Source organism: Parasteatoda tepidariorum, chromosome 3 (genome assembly GCF_043381705.1).
Source record: "Parasteatoda tepidariorum isolate YZ-2023 chromosome 3, CAS_Ptep_4.0, whole genome shotgun sequence".
In the NCBI taxonomy this organism is placed as follows: domain Eukaryota; kingdom Metazoa; phylum Arthropoda; class Arachnida; order Araneae; family Theridiidae; genus Parasteatoda; species Parasteatoda tepidariorum.
This window is the reverse complement of record NC_092206.1, coordinates 6159331-6187278: the sequence shown is the minus strand read 5'-3', so window position 1 is coordinate 6187278 and position 27948 is coordinate 6159331. Positions and strand designations below refer to the sequence as shown.

The 27948-nt window shown below is 31.3% G+C and overlaps 1 protein-coding gene across 1 annotated transcript in view; it reads right to left on the bottom strand.

Moving 5' to 3' along the window:
• Nucleotides 1-27948, bottom strand: part of LOC139425192 (cGMP-dependent protein kinase 1-like) — a 127465-nt gene that overhangs the window by 19397 nt on the left and 80120 nt on the right. The window lies entirely within an intron of this gene.

Genomic DNA, 27948 nt, shown 5'->3' with positions numbered 1-27948 from the left:
TAGAATCTTATTTAAATTAGCAGAAAATTACTTTTATGGGGGTCGATGGAGATTTCGAAAAATTATGTAGCGGTCGATGATCAAAAAAGTTTGGCAATCCCTGGTCTAAATGGAACGTATGCTGAATAACAATACTTATTCCAATCCTTTCCCTATCGCTTTAAACATGATTTAATGTCATTATTATAAACAAAATTAATTTACGATCAATTCCAATTTCGTTCAACTTCAATAAATTCCTATTGGATAATGCAAGTTTAAATTTTTTCAGAGAAGTCGAACTTTCTGCTGCATTATCACCGGAATAAATTTAATGGTAATCAAAATTTTATCCATTCTTTGATTGGTTCCTATGCTCAAGTTTGAAATGGAACGTAGGCTGAATAACAACAGGAATAACAATACTTATTCCAATCGTTTCCTGATCGCTTTAAACATAACGAATGCCATAATTATAAACAAAATTATTTTACGATCAATTCCAATTTCGCTCACTTTCAATAAATTCCAATTGGAGTTACGTGCCGGATGATGATAATCATAATTGTTTTTTAAATCGTGAAACAAAATTTATCGCCACTTGAAATTTCAACCATTTTCCGATGTAACAAACTATCAGATAAAATCTAATAAAACATGGAAGGAAGATTTTTAAAAACTACGAAAGAAAGACTAAGAAAAAAAAGCATGTACTCTTTATTTTTTTCTGACTTAAGACATAAAAACGTAGAGCATATCACTTAAATATATCACCACCAAAAATCACTCCTAACCATATCTTTCGAAAGTGATTTTTGCCCTACAAAAGTGAACTACGTAATCGAAATAAGAGTTCTTCGCACTTGAAAGATACCTATTTTTTTTTTTTAATTCGACCGATCAAAAATAAAACGTTCTCCTTTTTTTAGTTTAATCTAAAAAAAGCATTGTTTACATTTTTTTTTTACTTTAAATAGATGAAAGGTAAAAAGAACTGTTAATTTAGTCATTATAATTTAGTTAGTCACTTCGTTTATTTGCCTCGTAACATCAGAGAAATTGTTGAACAATATGTGGAACTCTTTGTTTTAAATTCGGCACATCCGCATGAAATCATAAGAAGGATAAAAAAAAAAAAGGAAATGTAGCTAATTCAGTATGAACTTTGAACGTCTTAAGTTTGTTCAGTCCAATTCAAATTTATTATTTCGAATATAGAAAGAAATTTGTATCTTGTCAAACGATTGGAAGATGATATATAAACTGATAACAGAAATAAGTTAACGGGTTGAAGTACATTCTTTTCTAACAACTGTTATTAAACGTCGCGTGAACGGTCTCAAAGTCTCGCGAGTAAACTAAAGTCCAAAGCATGTTTTCAGTATAGACAACATCCGATGACGTCAGTATACAAAGTACGAAAATATTTATCTCTATATTAGGATCTTCATTTTATATTTAGAATCGAAAAAGAGATATTTTTGCTGTTATTAATAGCCATTATCTGTCATTAAGTACTTCAGATTCTAGTGGGTTAATGATCGAATTGTAACAGAGAAATATGTGATTACTTAAATAGTGGCAACAGAGAGTCTTAAATTAAACTGACGGCTCTCAAAAATTGATAAAAAGAAAACGATTGAAGTAAAAATAAAAGCAATTTCCACTACAAATTTATGTAACAGGGCATAAGTTTTCTTTGCCTAGGTTTCTGGTTCAAAACATTTTCGACAGATGGCAGTGCAGATAGTAGTCATGTATATCACAGAAAAATAATTGCTAATTAATCACTCTTTTTCTGAAGTTTTCATTAAATAAAAATCTTGTTACAAGTTTCATAGAGTGAACATCCTGTCAAACGATCAGCTGTAATCTCATGTTGTAATGTCGCAATATACAATGACGCTGTTTCTTCTATGATATGTAGATTTATTATGCGCAACCCCATCTATCTTTATTATTTTGAACTAAAACTAGGAACTCTGGGAGGAGAAATTTATCCACTGTCACTTGATAATGTTACAAGAATTATTTTCTTTTAACTAACCATTTTCCTGTTACAAATTTTGGCTGAAGTATGAAAAACTAATTTTGAATTAAATTTAAAAATAATAATAATAATAATAAAAGAACAAAAAACTAGACCCAAAGGAAGGAAGACCTAAGGGAAAGCTTTAAGTACGGTGAAACCTCCGGGAAAGACTACCTATTTACTACTTACTACCACTTTTGTGAGGCACGGAATTTTTTCGATAAACTTAGTGTAGAAGAAAACCTTTAGGAGAGACCCTTAAAACATCTTTCAGAGATTGGGTAACCATTGTGCAGCTCTAGTGCGACGTAAATTAACAACAACAACAACAACAGAGATTGGGTAAACATTTGCCCCAAATGCGGTAAAACTCAAATAAGGAAACATGAAAAAATAAATTAACAAAACAAATAAGTAGATTAAAATATATTCAAAATATCTGTTTGAGGCTCTTATTTAAAGAGCTCTTTTTAAAGGATACAACCTCATGTTGCAGTCCGTTTCCACTAAAGACGATGTTATCAGTGTGATATGCAGAATGATTCAGTGGTGAATGGGTGCATTAATTAAAGAAACCATACAAACAAATTTAATAAACAAAATAAAACAATATGATACGCAAAGGGGCTCTCCAATGTGCCATCCAGTTCAAACCATTGCCTGCCACATAAGTGATTACAGAATTATTGTGAGTGAGTACAACGCCCTCTTCTGGCAGGCAGAAATTCGTAACACCGTGATTTACTTTTAGAGTTGAAAGTTAAATTAGAAAAAGAAGTTATTTTAGGAAAAAAAAAAAAAAAACACACCTCTCTTCATCTTTTAAAGTTAAAAAATTTTCATGATATAAAAATTAAATGCAAAACTTAAAACACAATTGTTTATTCATCTAAAATAGCTTTATCATTCATAATTGGTACATTTGCTTTTACACATAATTATATATCAGCTGGGATAATATTTTATAGACGCTAAATTTTGTTCATCGATATGCCGTTTCCGACGCCAACAGAAGTTGCTTTTCCGTACCAAGAAAATGACACTGACTAAAATTGAAATCGTCCAGGAAAAATCAAGTACCTTCCATAACAATTTTGAAGTCGGTGGAAGTAACCTCTAAGAACGACACACCTTCCATCAAAGACCATTTTAATGTGGAACTGAGAGTGATCGCTCCTGTGATATTACACTGTATTAAGTTTTTTCAAACTAATAACGTGAAAAATTGGCTCTTTCCGAGAGTTATTACACGTAACCTGGAAAAACTCTGCTTTTCCGTGAGTGTATTAAGTTTTCTGCTTTTCCGTTTTTCATTCGCAGTCTTCAAACAGCAATGTAAAACTATCAACTATCTTTTTCTTTCTCGAGATTCAAACTGAAACTGAAGGATGAATTCTGGTGAACTATAATAAACAAAGGGCATTTTTCTGTTACAATTTTTTAGGTTACATGGGAATAATACGGTTTATAGGATTGTAATTTTTTAAGTGCTTCAAATGAGTGCTTAAAATAACAACTTAAGTGCTTGAACTTGCCATGCTAGAATTTACTAAAGCTTGGCTATCGGTGTGTTAAATAATGTCTAGTTAGTCTTCAAGCGGCACCTTGAGAAAGGATAAAATCCACGACCCGAACTGTCGAGGCCCGATTTTCTAATTTTGTAGCAGTTTTTACGTTTGCTCTTGTTTTCCCTTTAATTTGTTACAATACACAATTTCGAGCACCGTTTTGATAAACGTGATACGTAACGTTTAATACGAGAAACGTTTGATACGTAAAAACGTGAAAATGCTTTAAATAGGGTGCAGTATACCAGCACCCGGATCCCGGACTTTTATTCTTTTTAATCAATCAAGACGCTATTTGATATTAATGGATGAAATAAAGTTTTGTTGCTGGAATTTCCATTGGATAACAGCACACTATACAGAAACATGTTTTTTCCCGCATAAAAAAGTTTGTGTTTTCCACCCAAAAAGCTTTCAATAACAATTTAAAAATGTGGTTTTTTATTTTATTTTATAACAGTCGTTGAACAGCTGAACCAATTTTGGGTTTACGACTATGATGTTCAATTCCGTAGCCTTGTTATTTTGAAACCAATCCAAAAGACAAGGAAACTCCTGGATCAGTACATAAAAAGGTATGATTTGTTATGGGAACATGGGAGACTTTGTGACCCGACAGATTTAATGTGCATCAGTCACCATTTATTACACGGAGAGTCTTCGGCCGGCGGGGATCGAACCCACGATCTCTTGGACATGGGCTCAGTGTCATTATAGTGCTGAAAGCCCTTTTTACGGAACTTGACTTAAGCAGTCAGATAGAACCGTGTTGGCTTATTGAATATAGCACTCCTCACCCAATGTGGTAACCAAGGTTTGAATCCCAGCAATGTCTGGTCGATTCGATTTCTACTTTAGATCTGACTCAACAAATTGTTTGGCGCAGCATATCCTCCTTTGGATCTTGTGCCATAAAACCTCTACATTCAATCAATCAATCGATCGATTTCTACTTTCTTTTCGCACCAACCAGAGTGCTGAAGTATAACATCTTCAGTGGTAGACGGATTATAGGTTATAATCCCTTTGCCAGAGGATTAACATTGGCGGTTCTTGCGTTTTTCCTCTCGTGTATCATGAATGCGGAAATTAGTTCCACCAGGAAGGCTAGTTTGTTCCAATGCTTGATTCAGATCCGTGATGGCTCAGGGGATAGAGCGTTAGCCTTCCAATGAGGTGAACCGGGTTCGAATCCCATCGAAGGCTAGTCAGTACGAATTCCGCATACGGGTAAAACCGATCACAGTGCTGACTTTAAAATATCCTCAGTGGTAGACGGATCATGGGTTACAGTCCCTTTGCCGTCAGGGTAACTGTGGGAGGGCTTCGTGGTTTTCCTCTCCATGTAATATAAATGCGGGTTAGTTCTATCAAAAAAAGTCCACGATGGCAAATTTCTCCCAGTACAAGGAGTTCCCTTGTTTTCCGTAGTGGGTTCAACATTACAAGGTATAACATTAGTGGTCGGAAACCCAAAAAGCTAAGTCGGCTGTTCAACGACGATTTTTAAATATAAAATAAAATGCTTGATTCAAGTGTTTTCTAAGTTATGTTCAAAACTACTAGACTGCAGAGTTGAAAATTGATAATCTTAAACGTCGGTGTTCTAGAAATAAGAAAATAACGAAAACCTCTACGGTTAGCCCGACAGCAAAACAGATTCTATCAACCAACACAGAAGATATTTTACGTCAGCCGCGTAATCAATGCTCGTCGGGAGTAGTTTTCGAATCGACAAGTCCTCTCTGGAATTCGAACATGGATCGCCTTATTAGAAATAAAGCATTCTATCCTCAGAACCACCGCGGATTTATTAACTGAGTTGTTGCCTTTACAAGTTAATTTACATTTTTTAAAAATCCTTTCTTCAGTTTAAACAAATCTTGATTTAGAAATCCAGGCACAAAACTGTCGGGGGCACAGCTAGTCGTAACTTAGCCCAATCCAGAAGACCAAGGAATTCCTGGATGAAATATTGGCTGAAATTGGCTTTCGTGGAGGAATTTCTAATGGAACTAACCCGCATTTACGTTACACGGAGAGAAAAACCACGAAAGCCTCCCACTGTTACCCTGACGGCAAGAGAATAACCCATGAGCCGTCTACCAATGAGAATATTTTTACGTCAGAACTTTGATCCGTGCAAGCCGGATGCCGGATTCTTATCGGCCAGACATCGCTGAGAATCGAACCCGGTTAACCTAATTGGAAAGCGAACGCTCTATCCCCTGAGCCATCACGGCTCAGGTTTTTATCTTATAACCGTCGTTGAACAGCCGACCCAATTTTTGGGTTTACGACTACTAATGTACAACTCCGTAACCTTGTAATTTTGAATCTAATCCAGAAGACAAGGGAACTCCTGGATCAAGTATTGGGAGAAATTTGCCTCCGACGAGGACTTTTTGATGGAACTAACCTGCATTTGCGTTACATGGGAAGGAGAACCACAAAACCTCCCACGGTACACCTGGCGGCAAGGGGACTCTAACCCATGATCCATCTACCACTGAGGATATTTTACGTCAGCACTGAGGTCGGTGAAAGGCGTATGAAGAATTTGAATCGACCAGCTATCGCCGGGATCGAACCCGGGTCACCTCAATGGGAGGCGAGCTCTTTACCCTCTGAGCCACCCCGGTTCCGCTTTTCTTCATTGAGCTTTTCATTAACTCATAATTCCAATACCACACACACAAGAAAATATTTGTAACAATTATAGCTTATAAATCAGGAATGAGTTTTTTTTAAGAAAAATAATAATTTGAAAAACCACTTTTATGACGTACTGGTTTGTCTCCTCCATCATTTTAAAGTTAAAGGGCAAAAATTTCAGAAAAATAAAAGAAAAGTAGATCACTACGTCACAGAAATTGACAGTCATTATCTTTCGAAAGGTAAGTTTGTGACAAAGGATTTATCTGATTGTTCCATTAAGGTAGAAACTCTTTATTTTATTCTTTTTTGAAACATCCCGTTTCAAAAGAGATCATTTCCTTCGGACACCATGCGTCATACACGGTACTCTCACGTGATATTTTCTAACGGACGATTACTTCTAAGAACAGACGACTTGTTCCGCCGGCTTCCTCTTTTATTTTCATTTATTCATTTAAATTAGTTAATCGCCACTATAATATAATTTAAATTATTATAAAGTTATTATTTTCTTTTCTTAATTCTGAAATAAATTATTTTAATTTCGAAGTTATTAATTAATTCATACGATAAATACCAGTGAGAATTAAATGCTTTACCCTTTCATATTCATTCTACGATTACTTCCAAGAACAGACGACTTGTTCCGCCGGCTTCAACTTTTATTTCATTTATTCATTTAAATTAGTTAATCGTCACTATATCAATTAAAATTATTATACACTTCTTAAATTCTTCTCTTCATTCTGAAACAAATTATTTTAATTTCGAAGAAATTAATTAATTCATACGATAAATACAAGAGAGAATTAAATGCTTCTACCCTTTCAGATTCATTCTAAAATCACATTTGAAAATAAATTAATAAAATAGATGACCTGAATGTTCGGTTGAAGGCCACCTTGGGATTAAAGTCTCTGACTTTATGGAATTAAATGGAAGAAAAAAGTAGCTGGGAAAAAAATAAATGCATAAAAAAATATATATAATTTTTTTAACAATAATTTGAGTTTGTGAAAAAGGTTTTATAGTTTATTGAATAGTTTTTTAAGGTTCTCTAAAATATTATTGTAAGACACTAAATTCGTTTTTTAATATTTTATAAAATCTTGACTTTAAGTTGTATTGACATTGACATGATTCTCAAAATTCTATAAAATATTGAATATTGATTTTTGGTTTGAGTTATCAATACAAATTAATAATTGATTTGAGTTATCAATAAATTCAATACAAACTATCGCTAATGTTACTGTGAATGACAAAAATGGGTGATTGTTGACAATCACATTTTGAGCTGTGCCCAGAATTAAATTTTTATTCTGGACACAGCTCAAAATGCGTTTTTTTTTAGAAAATGGACATAGCAAAAAATGTGCTCCAACTCAAATTTAACAATGAGGAATTTTCTACTATTATTTTCACACTTTTTTTTTAAACACTATTGTGCAATCATTACAGCTGGATGGGTATAAGAAAAAGAAAATTTTTTAGGCATCTTCATCGTATTCAAAACGCTAAACGATAAAATGGTTTTTAAAAATCTAAATTAGTTCAGCGTCAACTTAATACCACTATTATAAATTTACAGGGTCGGGTGACAACTTAGTAAAAATAACTGTCGACTATTAAAAATTTTTTTTTAAGTAGATGTAATTACTGATTTAAAAAATTTACTAGGTGATTTAGGTAAATGAACAATATCACATTACGAACTTAGATGGATCCAGTAGTTCATTTATTTATTTTTATTAAAAAAAAGAACAATTTTGGCAGAGAAATTTGAAAACAATTTTCTCAAACACAATTTTAAGCCAGAATAAAAAGTTCCATTTTTGAGAAGGTGCGTTACATACTCTGTTCTGCAGTTATGGGAAACTGAATAGGGGACAAAATAATTTAGAATCGCCAGGTAGAGAATCAAGGGCAGAAAAAAAGTGCATTAAACAAAAAAATAAAGCAAATGAAAGATTGGCGAAAGTTCATTTAGGTCACTATTCTCCAAGTTGGTTTTCTAAAATGCAATACTTATTTTTATTAATATTTATTTTGCGGCTGTTTTTGTACTTTCAGGGGTCTGTCCAGACGTTTTGTGCAAGGTCCGGCTTTCGTGAAATTGTGAAAAAAAATTACTCACATTCTTTCAACCTGGGTCCGCTTAAAATATTTTGTAAAGGGTCCGTTTTTATGAAAAAATATTTTGTGAAGGGTCTGTTAACGGACCCAAATTTCTTCTAAACAGACCCCTGACTTGCAATGCAGTAAACTCTCGATACCTCAAAATTGAAGGGAAGCTAAAAAAAATTCCAGATAGAGAGAGATAACAAGTTAAAAACTCAATATGTTCTAAAATGCAGAAAAATATATTCTAAAATATTACTGTAAAAAGTAGAGTTAATAAACGTAAGAATAACTACTATTAAATATGTAATGATAGTTGACTTTCTGTCTAAATACAACAATGATAATTTTATTTTTAAAAGTAAGACAAGAACAATTATGCATTAAATAGAAAAGAATTGGTTAAAAATAATTTTGCATTGTGATTTTTCGGAAAAAATTTAATTTTCTATTTCGAAAAAAAGTCGGCATTATAAGGTTTTGAAAGGAAAATCTTCGACATAGAAATTAAAATTAATGCTACGTGGATATATAATACCAAGGGGAAAAATATATTTTTGATGTAACAAGGTTTTCGAGATATGTAAGTTCGAGAAATCGAGAGTAAACTGCATTAAGTTAAGATATGACTTAAAAACCTTCATTCTTTTTTTCAATCCCTGCTATTAGTTTTAACTCTCCCTAAATGTTGTTCAAATTTTCAATCTTTAATAAAAATACTTTTTATTCATCCAATTTCAGTTCTAATAAATTTTTTTAAACTTGTAGTGGATGACACTTGATGTTAATACAGTTTTTTCAAATATTAATTCGTAAATTAAATAGGGATAAACGAAAAACGAACTAGAATTCTCTGATGGGTTAAGCGTTAGTCATTGTTTTAAATTTCACTATAAGCGATTCAGTTTTTCACATCTTTTAAAGATAACATCATTGATAATTTCTAATTTACTAGTGAGCTGCGCCCCCTGCTCGCTAACGCTCGCCAACCCCCGAAAATTGCTACGCAATCTTATATGGTTTGCTTCGCAAACCAAGTTCGTTTCGCTCGCTACTAACTTAGATACATTGCAAATGCACAAAATTCTAAGAATTCAAAACAATAATTCAAATCCATACGACAACTTTTTTTAAAAAAAGAAAATTACATCTCTTTAGTAAATACTAAGTCATTAAAATAAATTTGAATTCAAACAAATGACATGGAATTCGTTAAACCTATTAGAAATGTGCTATAGTATGAAATCTTAAGATAAAATTTCTAAAACTGATATCTCTTTAAACATGTTAAAATTTTGGCTATAATTAAGTCTATTAAAAATTGAAATAAGTGAATTGCAATGGAAAAACCTGCATAAACAAATAAATTCTAGTAAAACAAATAAATTCGTAATATATAAATTCGTTAAAAAACGCGCTTTCGACAAAATACTAAAATAGAGATCTATCGACAAAGACTACTCACTTCTGCCTAGCTTATGTTCTCTCTGGTTATTTCAGTTTCCGTTTTTAAAAGCGCTACATGTTGAGCCATCTCAGCTAGATTTGGCATGTGACATTTTTCCGGCAATCATGGGTCGATTTTCTAGCGTTGCCATTCGGGGAGTTGTAATGAGGCTTTTTTTTGTCGCCGTGTAAGAGAAATATATATATAGATCAGAATNCTGAGCCATCACGGCTCAGGTTTTTATCTTATAACCGTCGTTGAACAGCCGACCCAATTTTTGGGTTTACGACTACTAATGTACAACTCCGTAACCTTGTAATTTTGAATCTAATCCAGAAGACAAGGGAACTCCTGGATCAAGTATTGGGAGAAATTTGCCTCCGACGAGGACTTTTTGATGGAACTAACCTGCATTTGCGTTACATGGGAAGGAGAACCACAAAACCTCCCACGGTACACCTGGCGGCAAGGGGACTCTAACCCATGATCCATCTACCACTGAGGATATTTTACGTCAGCACTGAGGTCGGTGAAAGGCGTATGAAGAATTTGAATCGACCAGCTATCGCCGGGATCGAACCCGGGTCACCTCAATGGGAGGCGAGCTCTTTACCCTCTGAGCCACCCCGGTTCCGCTTTTCTTCATTGAGCTTTTCATTAACTCATAATTCCAATACCACACACACAAGAAAATATTTGTAACAATTATAGCTTATAAATCAGGAATGAGTTTTTTTTAAGAAAAATAATAATTTGAAAAACCACTTTTATGACGTACTGGTTTGTCTCCTCCATCATTTTAAAGTTAAAGGGCAAAAATTTCAGAAAAATAAAAGAAAAGTAGATCACTACGTCACAGAAATTGACAGTCATTATCTTTCGAAAGGTAAGTTTGTGACAAAGGATTTATCTGAATGTTCCATTAAGGTAGAAACTCTTTATTTTATTCTTTTTTGAAACATCCCGTTTCAAAAGAGATCATTTCCTTTGGACACCATGCGTCATACACGGTACTCTCACGTGATATTTTCTAACGGACGATTACTTCTAAGAACAGACGACTTGTTCCGCCGTCTTCCTCTTTTATTTTCATTTATTCATTTAAATTAGTAAATCGCTAGGATAATATAATTTAAATTATTATAAAGTTCTTAATTTCTTTTCTTAATTCTGAAATAAATTATTTTAATTTCGAAATTATTAATAAATTCATACGATAAATACCAGCGAGATTTAAATGCTTTACCCTTTCATAGTCATTCTATGATTACTTCCAAGAACAGACGACTTGTTCCGCCGGCTTCAACTTTTATTTCATTTATTCATTTAAATTAGTTAATTGTCACTATATCAATTAAAATTATTATACACTTCTTAAATTCTTCTCTTCATTCTGAAACAAATTATTTTAATTTCGAAGAAATTAATTAATTCATACGATAAATACAAGCGAGAATTAAATGCTTCTACCCTTCCAGATTCATTCTAAAATCACATATGAAAATAAATTAATAAAATAGATGACCTGAATGTTCGGTTGAAGGCCACCTTGGGATTAAAGTCTCTGACTTCATCGAATTAAATGGAATAAAAAAGTAGCTGGGGAAAAAAAATAAATGCATAAAAAATATATATAAATTTTTTTAACAATCATTTGAGTTTGTGAAAAAGGATGTTATAGTTTATTGAATAGTTTTTTAAGGTTCTCTAAAATATTATTGTAAGACACTAAATTCGTTTTTTAATATTTTATAAAATCTTAACTTTAAGTTATATTGACATTGACATGATTCTCAAAATTCTATAAAATATTGAATATTGATTTTTGGTTTGAGTTATCAATACAAATTAATAATTGATTTGAGTTATCAATATATTCAATACAAACTAACGCTAATGTTACTGTGAATGACAAAAATGGGTGATTGTTGACAATCACATAGTCGTTTTAGTAAATGTCCGAAATATATAGTACAGAACCCGTTATCCGGAAATCAGAAAACCGGAAAACCAAAAAACCGGAACGAAGATAAATAAATTTTCTCGCCATTTTTTTAAAAAAAAAATTTTTTCCTCATAAGAGTTTACGATTTTTCTTTCTTTTTTTAAAGATGTTTACCTTACCATCATTTTGGGAATAATCATTAGTGTATTACTTCATCGTTTTTTCTTATTTTTAAGATTATTTCCAATTTTTTTTTTAGTTGGGTTTAACAATAAAAAACGGCTTTTTGTAGCGATTCAGCAAACCGGAAAAATCAATTATCCGGAATAGCGAAGGTCCCGACCGTTCCGGATAATCGGTTCCCTACGTACTAGTTAAGTGCTACTGCCCGGTATTGCTCTGCATAAATGTTTTCTTAAGGTCAAGACTCAAGTGCCACTGCCTAGTGGGCAATTAACCGGTACTTTGAACACTGATGCTTCTCCTAATCTATCCTCAGCAGATATTAAAATATCGAATAAATATATTAATATCAATGAATAAATTAATATCAAATCTATTATAACAAATATTTCGGACATTCACCAAAGCGACTATGTGATTGCAGACATTCACCGGAGAAAGTCGACATTCTTTTGATTTCGGTCATTCACGGTGACATCAACATTTTATGGTTTATTAACATTGATATTGACGTGGTTTTGCGAAATATTAAGTGATTGAAGTTACTGTTTTTAATTGGTTCACCTGTTTTTACTTAATCTAATTTAATAAATTAATTAAAATGTTAGATAATTTATTTATGTCAAATATATTCTCTAGCCCACACGAATTAACCATAATGCATAACGTAGGATAAAAAAATTTAAAAAAATAGGTCCAATGAGATCTTTTTTTTTTAAATGCAATATTCATGCCTTTTCAAGCATTCTTAGTTTACAAGCATCCCCAATGATTTTATTTTAATAATGTATCGATTTCGAGTGAAGTGTATTTTTTACTGTTCCGTTCCCTGTCTGTATCTATTAACTCTGTTAGCTTGAATGGCCGAAATCAAGAGAATGTCGACTTTCGCCGGTGAATGTCTGCAATCACATAGTCGCTTTGGTGAATGTCTGAAATATTTGTTATATCCAATTTGATATTAATTTATTCGTTGATATTATTGTATTTATTCGATATTTTAATATCTGCTGAGGATTAGATTAGGAGAAACACCAGTGTTCGGAGTACCGGTCAGTTCCACTGAACCTTAATAAAACATCAGTGTAGGGTATACCGGACAAATGCATACCGGGCAGCGGTACTGAACCTTAAAAAAACATCAGTGTAGGGTATACCGCACAAATGCATACCGGGCAGCGGTACTGAACCTTAAAAAAACATCAGTGTAGGGTATACCTCACAAATGCCTACCGGGCAGCGGTACTGAACCTTAAAAAAACATCAGTGTAGGGTATACCGCACAAATGCATACCGGGCAGCGGTACTGAACCTTAAAAAAACATCAGTGTAGGGTATACCTCACAAATGCATACCGGGCAGCGGTATTGAGCCTTAAAAAAACATTAGTGTAGGGTATACCTCACAAATGCATACCGGGCAGTGGTACTGAACCTTAAAAAAACATCAGTGTAGGGTATACCGGGCAGTGGCACTTAACTAGAGCTAGTATATATTTCAGACATTTGCCAAAGCGACTATGTGATTGTCAACATTCACCGGTGAAAGTCAACAATTGGGTATACTGTAGCCTACGTCACAGATCGTGTTATTCCTACTAAATTTAACTAGTGAACAGCATTTTCTGTGAACCTGATTTGCTACAAGTAAAAGCATCAAACGAAGTGTCTTGTTTATAAGTCGTTACTCGCCAGGCTGAAATTGTATTAGTCTAGTTGCTTTGGAAATAATTTATATTGTTGTTTTGCCGAAGTTTGTGAATTTAGTAAACATATATAAAACTTAGTTTATTAATTAAACTAAAAGGTAAATGTTATTCCTAGTAAGTGGAAGTAGTTGTGCTTTTTTCATATTTTACCCAATTGCCCATTTCGGTCACCGGCTAAATTATTTGAACTTGGTCACAACTCCACAATTTGAAGTATGCTAAATTTATATCTCAAAACTGTTTTATTAGGTCATTGTTTTTCTTTCTTTCTTTTTTTTTGTATTTGTCATAAATTCTCCAACTGATAAGTATTAATATTTCTTAACCACAAAGTGTGTTATTAAAAATTAATATTAACGAATATGTGCTGGAAACAGCTCAATTGTAAATAATTGATTACTTTTGTGCAAATAATGAAATATATATTGTCGGTTAAATTTTTATTCTGGACACAGCTCAAAACGCGTTTTTTAGAAGATGGACATAGCAAAAAATGTGCTCCAACTGAAATTTAACAACGAGGAACTTAGTACCAACATTTTCTCACTTTTTTTGAAACACTATTGTGCAATCATTGCAGTTGGATGGGTATATGAAAAAGAAAATTTTTTAGGCCTCTTCTTCGTAATCAAAACACTAAACGATAAAATGGTTTTTAAAAATCTAAATTAGTTCAGCGTCAACCTAATACCACTATTATCAATTTACAGGGTCGGGTGACAACTTAGTAAAAATAACTGTAGACTATTAAAGTTTTTTTTAAACAGACAAAATTACTGATTTAAAAAATTTACTAGGTGATTTAGGTAAATGAACAATATCACATTACGAAGTAGTTCATTTATTTTTTTTTTTTTAAAAAAAGAACAATTTTTGCTAGAGAAATTTGAAAACAATTTTCTCAAACACACATTTAAAGCCAGAATAAAAAGTTCCATTTCTGAGAAGGTGCGGTACATACTCTGTTCTGCAGTTATAGGAACAAACTGAATAGAGAACAAAATAATTTAGAATCGCCAGGTAGAGAATCAAGGGAAGAAGAAAAAAAAATTCATTAAATAAAAAAAAATAAGGAAAATGAACGGTTGGCGAAGTTCATTTAAGTCACTATTCACTAAGTTGGTTTACTAAAATGCAATATTTATTTTTATTAATATTTATTTTGCGGCTGTTTTTGTACTTTCAGGGGTCTGTCCAGACATTTTGTGAAAGGTCCGGTTTTCGTGAAATTGTGAAAAAAATTACTCGCATTCTTTCAACCTGGGTCCGCTTTTAAGAATTTGTGCAAATAGGATCCGGTTATTGCAGAAAACTTTTTCACTGAGTTTTTAAATTGTAAATAGATACACGATTATGCTCAGCACTGTAAAATTATAATTAAAAAAAAATTTTTTTTTCAAAAATAAACAGCAATTGCTGCTTCTAAATTAGAGATGTAGCATACAAATATTTGGTATTTAGTCTATACCGCTGAAAGCAGAATATTCATTTCAAACGAATAATGGAAGAATCGTCTGCCGAAGACAAAACTTAATTCGTTTCCGTCTGTCTTTCTTGTCTGGGAAGGGTTTATTCGATTAACAAAGCAATAATGTAGATAAACAAATTTGTGAAGGGTCCGATTAAAAGAAAAATCATTTTGTGAAGGGTCCATTTTTAAGTTAAAATATTTTGTGAAGGGTCCGTTTTAATGAAAAAATATTTTGTGAAGTGTCTGTTGACGGACCCAAATTTCTTCTAAACAGACCCCTGACTTTAATACAGTAAACTCTCGATACCTCGAAATTGAAGGGACGCTAATAAAATTTCGAGATAGAGAGTTTTCGAGATAACAAGTTCAGAATTAAATATGTTCTAGAATGTAGAGAAAAAAAATATATTCTGAAGTATTACTCTAAAAAGTAGAGTCATGAAATATAAGAATAACTATTAAATATGTAATGATAGTTGATTTTAAGTCTAAATACAACAATGATAATTTTATTTTTAAAAGTGAGACAAGAATAATTATACAGAAAAGAATTGGTTAAAAATAAATTTACATTGTGATTTTTCCGAAAAAAATTCGACATAACAAGAATTTGAGAGGAAATTCTTGGACATTAAGTGAAAAGTAAATAAAATAAAAATTTTCTTTGTGGGCCTAAGTAGGAATTTACTTAAAAAATTTTTTATTTTATATTACTTGCTTCTTAGCAAAATTCACTAAGTTATGTTTCTTAAATGAGATATGGTTATTTATTTATTGTGTGGATGTTTAATTGTTTAAGAGAAGATATCAATCAAAATGGCGTTTGAGGAAGTACTTTCGAATTACGAAAAGTAATTTTCATAAATTCTACATCTAATAACTATGGATCGAACCTATAATATTAGTTTCATAACTTTTCCCCAATCATTGGAAGGGGCTGCAATAGGTTACTTTACCGGAGGCCATATACAGCACATGTGTTTCAGAAGTTAAAGTCATTGACGTTTTTAGGTGTTGCAATACTTTTAAGTTTAGTGGTTATACAGCTCTTAACGTCATAGAAACTTCTTCTTTCTTTAACATTCTTAAAAAAAAATTTTTTTTTGAGCAATTTGTTCTCGAATGTTTAGTTGCAGTCACGGCTTATATTAATTTTTTCTCTTTTTTACTGAGAAGCAATTTCCTTTTAAACTTGACACATTTTACTACTACAGAGCAAAATAAGGAAATTTCGTTACTAGCCCGTGGTAGCATTTTTAACACTAGATTGGCCAAGGAAGTTATTTTGACTGCTTTTTAATTTCAATTAGAAAAACAACGATGCATATAATGACACAATTTCTTAGAATTTCGTGACTCTTTGTACAACATGTAATTTTTCTTATTGTTAATGTTTACTAATAACTTGTTATGCAACTGTGAATCATATAAAAAATATTAAAAATTAATTGTAAACAAATTTCTTCGCACATTATTTTATTTTCTCCACATTTTGACTGCTTTGGGGAATATAGGTAGTTTCAGTCTTTCTAGTGTTATAACAGCTATTTTTGAAAACATGTGGCAACGCTTGCAAAAATTCAAAATCTGAGCTATTAAAATAATTATTGATAATCTTAATGTAAAGCATTCCTCAAAAGTAATTGTAATCATAATGATGGAATTATATTAGTTAGATTGCTTTTAAATATTACCGACTATAAATTAATAAAAAGTAATTAACCTGAACGAAAGTTTTGATAGTCTGACCCCCTCTAAATTTTGAACCAAAATAAAATAATTTGGATGTTTCAGGGTTATTACGTATAGTTAAATAATACGGGAAATTGAAAGCACGTGTTTTGGAACACGAGGTAATTTTCGGCGAAAAAAGAGGTGAGTAACAAACAAATTTTAAATCGCCATTTTTTTTTTTAATATTTAGTCGACCGTTAATTTTGTGCTATGTACACTGCACTTATTTATTTCCTGAAAAATATTAACACAAAAGTAATTTTTTTAACAAGAAATTATAGATGGAAACATCTTAAAACAAAATATTTTATAAATGGTTAACCAAATATTAAATGCTGAGATAATTGAACAAAACAGATAATCGAACAGAAAACATCAAAGCTGATTCATGGGGAAAACTTCAAAGGCATTTATAACGCTTCCAAGCTTCATTAGATAATCAAACAGGTTGTGATGTTTTTCATCCGTGTTCTTCACTATTGATGGCCATTTTCAATTGCACGTTAATTTACGCTTTCCTAACAACACAAATCGTTTCAAATATATTGCTTTAAATTCTGAATTGGAAATTAAGTCTTTAATATTTCAAAAGTTATAAAAAAATTTTACATTAGAAGAACAGTTTTAAACTTACAGTATCTAGAGCAGCATGTATGTACAACAAAATGGTGCAAAGAAAAAAAATGATCACCCAGAAAAACTTTTGATCTAATAATCTGATTTTCACGATATAGGACTCAATCCTAAAGGCTCGAGGGTGTGATTTCAAATATGCTAATTGTGCAGACGATAATTTAAGTTATGAAATCAGGCACAAAAACGTACTTTATCTGAATAAACATACCTCTTTTTCGACTGATTCTGATTTATGACTCTCAAAATATAGGGGGCAATCTGGAAAGTAGGGTCCCCATAGTTTAGTCATGAAAGCGATCCAAAGATTGAACCCCTTGATGTTAATTTTACTTTTTGCGTATTTCGCTGTATCTCGAGCGAATTTTAAGCGGATTGAAAAGTTTTTTACATAGAATTGTAAAACACGTTTATCCAAAGATAATTCCATGCAAAAAATAACTTTTANAAAAAAAAAAAAAAAACTTTTTTAGTAAAAGTTTTTTTAAAAAATAATTTTTTTTAAGGATGATCAAAAATATTTTGAATTGTAAGGTATACAATTGTTTGCATCATTTTAAAGAAAGTAATTTTACATGCCAAAATGCAAACTTTGAGCATAATCGGCCGGATAGTTGAAACTCAACTTCTCAAGAACTATTTATCCGATTATTCTCAAATGTTGAATTTCGCCATATAAAATTACATTCTTTAAAATGATTCAAACAATTGTATGCCTTGAAATTCAAAATTTTTTCTACCATTTTTGAATAAAATAATAATAAATATTGACTAAAAGTTATTTTTTGCATGGAATTATTGTTGTGTAAACGAGTTATACAGTTCTGTGTAAAAAGTTTTAAATTCGTTTAACATTCGCTCGAGATACAGCGAAATACGCAAAAAGTAAAATTAACATCAAAGGGTCCAAACTTTGGAGAACTCTTCTGACCAAATTAGGACCATATTTGTCAGATTGCGGCTACCCCCTATATTTTGGGAGTCAGAAATCTAAAACCGTCAAGTTATGTTTATTCAGAGAAAGTACGCTTTCCTATCTGATTTCAAAACTTAAAATATCGTTCGAACTAATAAATTAGCATAATTTAGGTCACCCCTTGTAGTCATTACGATTGAGACCTAAAACTGGAAGATCTGATCAAGTTATTTAGGGTGGTTCGTTTTTTGTTTTTTCGCACAGTACTTTATTTCTTAGAGGATATAAAAAAAAAACATTGATCACTTAAATCTCATGTATTTGGAATTTCTAGAATTTCTTAAAACACTGCCGAGAAAAGCATAGAGTTTAAAAGCTAAAGAACAAATTCGAAAAAAATGCTTCAGAATAAATTAAAAAAACTTATTCATGTAAACATGAATTGAAACTTTTTAATATCTATTCTTATTTAACCAAACCAACTTTTTTTTTATTCAAAATCAATCACTATGCAACAAAATGATGCAAAAAGTTTAAAAAATGGCAGGCCACCATCGCAAACAGATAAAAGTTATTTGAAACAAAGTTTAACCACTAGTTTAATTTTTTTTCAAATCTCACTTTCTTGAATAAGGTTTCGTGATACTTGCTTTTAATTTACTTTGATGAACTGGTTTGTTGATTTTAATACACTTTTTTCAAATATTAATTCATTCATTAATCCATCAATTCAATATTAACCAATGTTAAAATTACATAAAAAAATGTAATATATTGTAAAATATTAATAATTTTAGATAATTCAGAGAGATATTAAAATTCATTCTTGTCTGTTATGGGGACCAATGTTCGTGTTGGCATCTATTCGGAAAGCAACAAACAACACCAAGTCCTTAAAACCAATAAATATCAAATGCCCCCTTCGGTGGAATGGAATTAAATTTATTCCAGATATTAATAAATTTACTCTAGCAATTGAAGCTTCGAAATAAGTATACAATTTCTACAATAATGAATAACAATTTCTACAATACCAATGAATAATGGATTCATTTGATCATTTAAAGAACAAAACAAAAACAACCCGCTCTTTAACAACTCGATTAATAAAAAAAACAAGGAATGATGTTTATGTTACAGTGCCATAGACAGGAAACTGAATACAATACAATCAATCTTTTTACATTACTGCGCAGAGCGCCATCTGTTGGAGTTTAGGAACTATTATAAATAACATTAAGAAATATTAACACTTGGTATTGATGCACTATGGTTATGGTTAGGTGCAGTGCAAAATTTTATATATTTATATGGATTACTGATCACAAATTTTTCAACGCAATTTACTCGAAACTACGCTTTTTTTACTTGCTGTATTTGTTACTAGCACATTTTTCAACCACAAATTTTTCATACAATGTTCCCATAAAATATAGTTTTGGTTACATGTAGAGAATTTTTAATTGGGTTGACTGATTTTGAGTAATCCACGAAAATGTAACTAAGTTTGTCATTTTTTATTTATTTATTTTTCAAAATACCACCATTTTATTCATTTAATAAAAAATCCTTAAAAACTACATTCATGTAGTTACAAAAAATTAAAAAAACGGAATTATATTTGAGTGATTTTTTTTAACTTAATGAGAATAGCAGTTATAAATAATTTAAAAAATAAGTTATAAGCGTTGTATTATTTAAGCTCTGATTTTTAAGATTTTAATATTTTAACATGATAAAGTAAAGATTAAAATATGTACAGTGCGCAAAATATATACATTTCAAAAAATTAAAAAAAAAAAAAAAAAAAAAAAANAAAAAAAAAAAAAAAAAAAAAAAAAAAACTAATTTTCAAAATTTGAAGGGATGGTCGGTTTTGCAACTGAAGGACACGATTTAAAATTCAATGCGAGGAGGATGAATTATTTGATAAGTCTTGGAATATATCATCCTATTTTTGTTTGGGCATCTCTACAATATTTACAACAGGCTTTCATCACAGTTAGTGCAATATTTTGAAACAAAGATCTTGATTCTTCTCGAAAGTTCTACAGTTAATTTTAAAATGACTTTTAAACCGGTTATTACTATTACTTGAAGGTTATTTAAAACATTATTCGATTGACAAATTGAATGTTAAACAATTCATTAAGTTTTTCAGGCACACAGCTTGAGGAATATAACAACATAAAAGGCGCAATATAAAAAAACAACATAAAACGTAAAGAGAAAAAAAAGAGCCAAAACTAAGCTTAAAAATGTGTTTATTTGACCTTGAATGTGATGGTTAAAGAGACAGGTTGAAATAATCATTTGTTCCTTTTTGAAACTGAAGTTGATCAGGGAAAAAACAAGCTAACAATTCATTCGAGTTCTTTACATTAGTTCTTAACTGGAACAAAATGGCGCTGCTTTTAAAATTACTCTAAATTGAAATTGCGATATTTCTTCGGTCTATAATAACGATAGAATAAAGAAGGAAAAAGAAGAAACATTGTTGCATTGTTCGAATGATGGACTGTTTGACACATTAAAAAGTTTCCTCTGACGTAATTTTTACACGCAAAAAGAAAAGACACTCGAGGCTATAAAATTCGCCATGTTGTTGTTAAAAACGCATTATCGTGTTCTTTTCAGATCATAAATTCAACATATTTCAAGATCAAGGGAGAAGAAAGGTCCACGAAAGTTGATTCTGAGAAAAACGAATGTCAAGAATCGAAAATAATTTTCAGCAGCAAGCAAATCGTAAAAATGAATATATATATATATGTCATTTATTTACATCCCCAATAAATTTCAAAATTAAATTTACAATTTTTGATGTTGAGAAAAAATTAAAATCGTGTTGGGCAAGCATAGTTTTTCCCTCAAAATTTCCTCTTTAATCTATAACTTCCTCCTACAGTTCGCCTATAAAAAGAACTCCCCTAGCCTCGAAGTCTAAGGCTGTCTGTTGCCATGGAAACAAGAAAAAGCGCATTTAAAAGAGGGGAGCTTCTTTCCCCCTTGATTTCTTTTCTCTCGTAGACCACAAAAGTCTTAAATAACGACCCAACTTGAAATAGTTAAACCTCGTAACCATAGTCGCCGTCATCACTCCAGACGAATGGCTAGGGGATTAATTCACATAGACAAACCATAGTCTTTCGCTTTTCTTGTCTATGCGTGGACAGGAACTGTTTCCCCCCCCCCTACCGTCTGGTATAGGTCGTTCGCCAGGAGTTGGCACTTAGCACCGCCTTCATCACGTGCTATACGGCGATGCTATTTTTGGGAGAAGGATATGAACAATCCTGAGCAAGGTTGCTATTTGTTGATCGTATGACAATAATATTTATTTCACAATCTTGATGTGCATTTTTTTAACATTAAATATTTCATGAATTTGATTATATTTCTCTCTTTTGAGTCAATAGTTTGTCCTTTTTTGAGACATTTCGCTGCAATATATTTAATTAACTAGAGTAACAAGAGCTATAATAGCAGATGATAAAGCGAAGTAAGTGACTGAAAAAGAACTTGCGTTTGGCGCGCATTAAGGGTTGTCTCAATTTCAAGCGTGGAGACGTTTCTCCTCTTACTCCCGCGCTGAAATGAACTGGGAAGTGGTGCCCAGGGCCCGACTTAACCTAATTGGGGCCTAGGGCAAAAACTTTTTTACCCCCCCCCCTATGCCCCACTTTTCCAGTAATGAAGAACTGAATTTTATAGCGGTATTTAAATTTTTCACCTCATTCTAGATAACAAGAAAATTAACTAGAACCTAAAATAGCTATAAGACCCCTCCTCCAATGGTGAGACGAAATATCTTTCGGTCCATTTTATTGATTTTCTGACAATTCTACGTAAATCATGTCGAATGCAGTTTTCTGATAGTTAACTTTGTTATCTATCTACGATAAATTCATATCCTTGCTAACATTAGGGCGGAATTCAGATTAATTTTCGCAATTATGATGTTTCAATTAAGCCAACCAGAAACCTGTATTTTCTTTAACATATCGCATTTTGCGATATGTAAAAATACAAGCTTTTGATTGACCAAATTTGTAAACGTAATTTCAAAAATTTAACTGTATTCCGCCCTAGGAAAGCCATGGATTTACGAAATATAGATTTTGTTCATACGCTAGATTAATGAAAAAGTCAACATAAAACTGACGATTTTACACTGTACAGATATTTTGTTTAAAAAAAGTTCATTAAAGAAGGAAACTTAAAATAAACTTTCTATTCGATTTGGAGCCCCTTCTGATGTGGGGTCCCTGGGCAACTGCCCCGTATGTCCCTTAGTCAGGGTCTGGTGGTGCCTATTCCTGGTGAACGAACTATATTACTTATTCATTATAAGGACCATGTGTTGCACCTTTGTCACCAGCATGAATATTGATCCTTACGGGAAGTACCGAATTTTAATATAGCGATGTATTGTCAAAAATATCGATATTTAAAGATATATTGCCATGCATTTTTTAATTTGTCTCATTTATATTATTTTTACATAAGTCAATATTTTCGTTAAGGAACATTCCCTCAATAGACCGTTGTATAAGATTAAGGTTCTAAGAGATAATGATTTCAGCAATGTGGTCAACATCGCTCGCATTTCCAGTAATCTGAAACTGGTTTGGTCCCGCAGTGGACTGATCGTTAAAACACGGTACCCAGTAGAACGCCGGAGTTAAGCATCACTGGCTGCGGTCAGTAAGCGGGTGGGTGACCACTTTAACCAGTCTGCGTAGGGACAGAGAGTGTGCGGTATCGGTCTTCGTTAAACTGTAAAATGCTCGACTTCGCGCTAGGTCATTCGGCTACCAAAGCAGTGGAGCAATCCCCGCTACAAAGGATCCAAATTGCGATGGCATGTTTTCGGTTCATCCTTAGGGATGTTTCCCAGACAGTCGCCACTAGCCCATTGTGCAGCTCTAGCTCGACGTAAATAAAGTACTTCCTACCTGAAGTTAAAACCAAGTCCCACACATCGAGAGCTTAGTGCCTTAACCACTGAGTCATGGCGGCTCCAATATTTATGTCACACAAGTAAAAATTATACTTTCACAATAATATCGTAATTAATAATTGTAGTTCTGCATAACATTTATATCTTTTTTATATTTTATGTTATCTATAATGTTCGCGATATTATCGTATTCTATAATTATAAATATTAATAAAGATCGCTTTATCATTAATGATCAGGATTTTGTTGTATTTGGTACATCTATAAGTATTAAGCGGTAGCTGGTGAATTGTGTAAACCAGAAACTGGTGTTGGCAATCTTGGCTTCATAGTTCCCATAACTGATTAACACCAAAAACAATAATGCTTGAATCGCATCGAAATGGAAAAACGTATGATGCATTCATTTCTTAAGAGGAAGGGATTTTCGATGGTGATAAAAGTTTATTACGAAAGGGATGTGCCCTTAGTTTTTTGATTAAGGATTGACGAAAGTATAATTTTCTTTCTTCTTTTTAGTCTACCTGTAAAACGTCAGGGCTAAAGAGAATAGAAGGGCTAGTTTACTCCGCTCTTAGAGCTGAAGCTACAATTTCCCTCCTCATGACGTCACTGTGTCCACAGATCTCGGAGATCGCAAGCAAAGATATTATGATAACTTTGCATCTTTCTCTTTGTAAAATTAAGCTAGACTTTTTCTGGTTATTAGTTTTCAAACTTTACGTAATTAGCACATTATTTCCGTTCATAAACATAGTTCAAAAAAACTTTCTTGGCCATTATATTAAAACAAATACCGTTTTAAACTTATAAAAATGCTTTACTAGTGGGCGAAAATGGCACTATAAATGCTTTATTTTAAAAAGTTCAGTTTTAACTTTAAATATTAAGAAAAATGAAAGCATATATCGACACTTTTTTTTATCTACATATTCTTTTATAACAATAAGTTGAGTTAAATTTAGAATCCCTGATTTTAAAATATGCCGTTAATAGCAATTTGTTCATACTTAATCATTAGGAAACATCAACCTTAAACGCTACTTACTGAAACAAAATAATAATTTAGGTTCATAATGACATTAGAAATTTTACAATTGTTTATAGATATTTAAATTTAAGAAAATATAATTTTTTTAAAAAATCATAAATATTTAGAATAACTACATTAAAAAATATGTTATGAAATTAGTAGAATTCCAACCATATACTATATATTTTACTTATACTTTTTATATACATTTTAATTTTCTTTGACTTTATCCTTTTTTTTATTTTTTTTTCACCTGCCTTTCGTTTTGAAGTAACGAGGCGGTTTCTATTTAGATAATGAATTTTTATAAAAGTTCTTAACGACAGAATAAACGTATTGCTGTTTTATAATAACTGAGTCATTTCGGAATCCATTCTTTACATAGTTGTTCATTTACTTTAGGGAACACGCGGAAAATTATATTTTTTCCTTTTGTTTTTCTATCAAAATTTTTTCAAGTTGCAATCGCGCAAACGGGCATTTCGATAATAGTTTTCAATTCTTGTAAATTCACTGCAAAAATTGAGGAAAGTCATTATAGAAAATAACAAATGTCTTAGAATATCTCGCAAAAAGAAATGCTCCAATATTAGTAAGAGCTAGTAAGGCCGAACGTTCCGTTCTTGAAGTAAAAGTGCGAGCTTTGCGCCAAGGTGACGTCACTAGAGAAAATCGGAGGATTGGCGCGGCGAGAGCTACTTCAAAGGAGTGAACCAGCCCTTCTATTCTCTTTAGCCCTGGTAAAATGTAGTTTCCTAAAATTTTATCATTATATTATTCTCTTTTTTTTCAAATTCGTTTCTGTTTAATTTATTTATTCATTTATTGTTTTTGTTGTCAGAAAGTGAATGAAATTTCGATGGGATACCGGCAAGTGACGTTGTTTACGATAGCAACTGTTCCTTCCATTCTTTTACGAGTAAGCGAAGTCCGTCATGATTCAATTATCTTAAGTATACGTAATAAGTCTTTAAGTACATTCTATATTCCTTCACAAAGATTTCAATTATTTTACTCCATATTTCTTATTTAACACAAAGACAAGTACGAAGCCTTGTAGAATATAAACTAACCTATTATGCTTCGAAGTTGCCAGGTGCACGAAATAAAAATACATCACGGTTACAATAAAATGCATAAACAAATAATAAATCTAACTTAAGTGAAAGACGCACTTGAGATGGAATTAGATTTCAACAAATTTTATGTGCTATAAGGTGCTGTATTTAATTAATTTCACGTTAATTCTAATTTATGCTCAACTGTAACACGCCATTTTGCTTATAAGCGATCAGCTGGCACTGACGTCATAGGTCTTATGCGTGGGTATCTGTGATCTTCTTCTTGAAGTGCAAGTACGCATTTAAAAAAAAAAACAAAAAAAAAANAAAAAAAAAAAAAAAAAAAAAAAAAAAAAAAAAAAAAAAAAACAACTTTAAAGTTCACGCAAAGAATAACAGGATTACAATGGCACTTCACGCAACAGGCAGTTGAAATGCATCTGTGTTGAATCAACATGTTGAAGAATTCTCAGTAAAAATAGGCCACTAATCAAAAGAAAATTTTATTTACAAAGAAAAAGACAACACACAATAAGGTTGTTGAATTTAATAATCAGTAACATCAAACTATTATAAAAGAATTGAAGAGATCAGGGGATAAAAAAGGTATGTAGAAAATTTCAATACAAACGATTTTTCAGTTCTTTATACAGTATTATTATATCTCGCATTTGGTCACATGGAAGTTTTTTTTGGGGTATGATCCCCCCCTCCCCGAAAAATCACTGAATTAAAAAAGAGATTTTTTTTTCTAAATAAAAAATTACGATTTTTAACATTTTCTAAGAATTCAAATAAACTGAAACTGCAAAACATAGTGATCCTGATACCATGAAATATAAACAATTCCTTGAGTTTAATTATTATTTTTACTGATTATTTTATTTTGTAGTGCCGGCAAAAATCATTTTATCTTTTATTTTAAACATCTTTTATTTTTGAGTAACAATAAGTGTAAAGAATTTTTTTTTATCTCAACCGTTGAACTAATTAAATAACTGAACAGTTACTACATCTCGTATTAAAATATGATACGATAAACTATAACACAAATTAAACTACAGTATGAATTAAAGTTTTGGCACAGCATAATTTAAAAAATTAAATTGTCAAAAATTAATTCAAATTAATATTCACACATCTACTGATTCCAAACATAAAAATGAACATTTTTGTTTTTCATGAATACAAATATGGTCTCAATATAAAAAATCTTAGGTACCATATTTCATTAAAAATATTTAAAAAAACTATGGTGATATTTAACTAAAATACTTTTTAATTGCATGCGAATAAAAATTCTCCTTATGCTACAATTTATCCTAAAAATTATAACTGCCCTTTTTTTTTTTTAAAAAAAAAAGGTAGTGTTTTTAAATAAATTATTTTTAAAATTAAGTCGTATTTTAAATATTCGACTTAGGAGAAGTTTTTCATAAAATGTTTTGAAAACAGGAGTGCTAGCCAAAAATATTTGGCAAGGTAAATTTATAAGCAGATTTTTAATTACAAATGTAAAGATTTTTTTATTGGATTAACGAAATATAATAGATTACAGGTAACTATAGCGCGAATTTGAGTTTTAGCACACTAAAATTAAATTAGTTCTTTAAAAAATTACAGACCTCCTTAATCCACATTATCTCTTCTAATATTGATTTATACCCACATTTTTTTAAATGCTTTACAAAGTAAAATTAAAACAAGCATTGAAGATGTTTAACATTGTTTCAAAACAGAATGAATATTAAATGATTCAATTTTAAAGTGACCGGCTTCAATATTATCACAGATAAATTTGCAGAACAAATATTTAATATCATATTACAATTGCAAATAATACATTCATAGTTATAATAAATATAGTACCATTCATTATATAAATCTTTATATATTCATTATATATTAAATATATGCATTATATATTTTTTTACAAAAATTTCAAATAGTTTCTAATATTTCAGTGCATGCACGTTCATTACATATTTATCTTAACTTTATTTAAGTACACTAAAAAAAGACGGACGGAAATTCCTTTTTTTTCAGAAATGTTTCAAAATTAGGTAGACTTAAAAATTAGGTAGATGTCATAGTAGATTTAAATTTGAGGCATTTGTAACTTTACCTAAAGTGAATGACGGCAAAGTTATCTCTATGAATATTAATTATTACTACACAAAATTACAAATGACCGAAATTGGTGGTCGTTGACCTCCACCGGTAAATGTTAACAATTACATAGTCGCTTTGGTGAATGTTAACAATCACATAGTCGCTTTGGTGAATGTTAACAATCACATAGTCGCTTTGGTAAATGTCTGAAATATATACAAGNTGATGTTTCTCCTAATCTATCCTCAGCAAATATTAAAATATCGAATACATATAATAATATTAACATTTAATATGATTAATGATAGTATACATTTAACCGGTACTCCGAACACTGAAGTTTCTCTTAATATATACTCAGCAGATATTAAAATATTGAATACA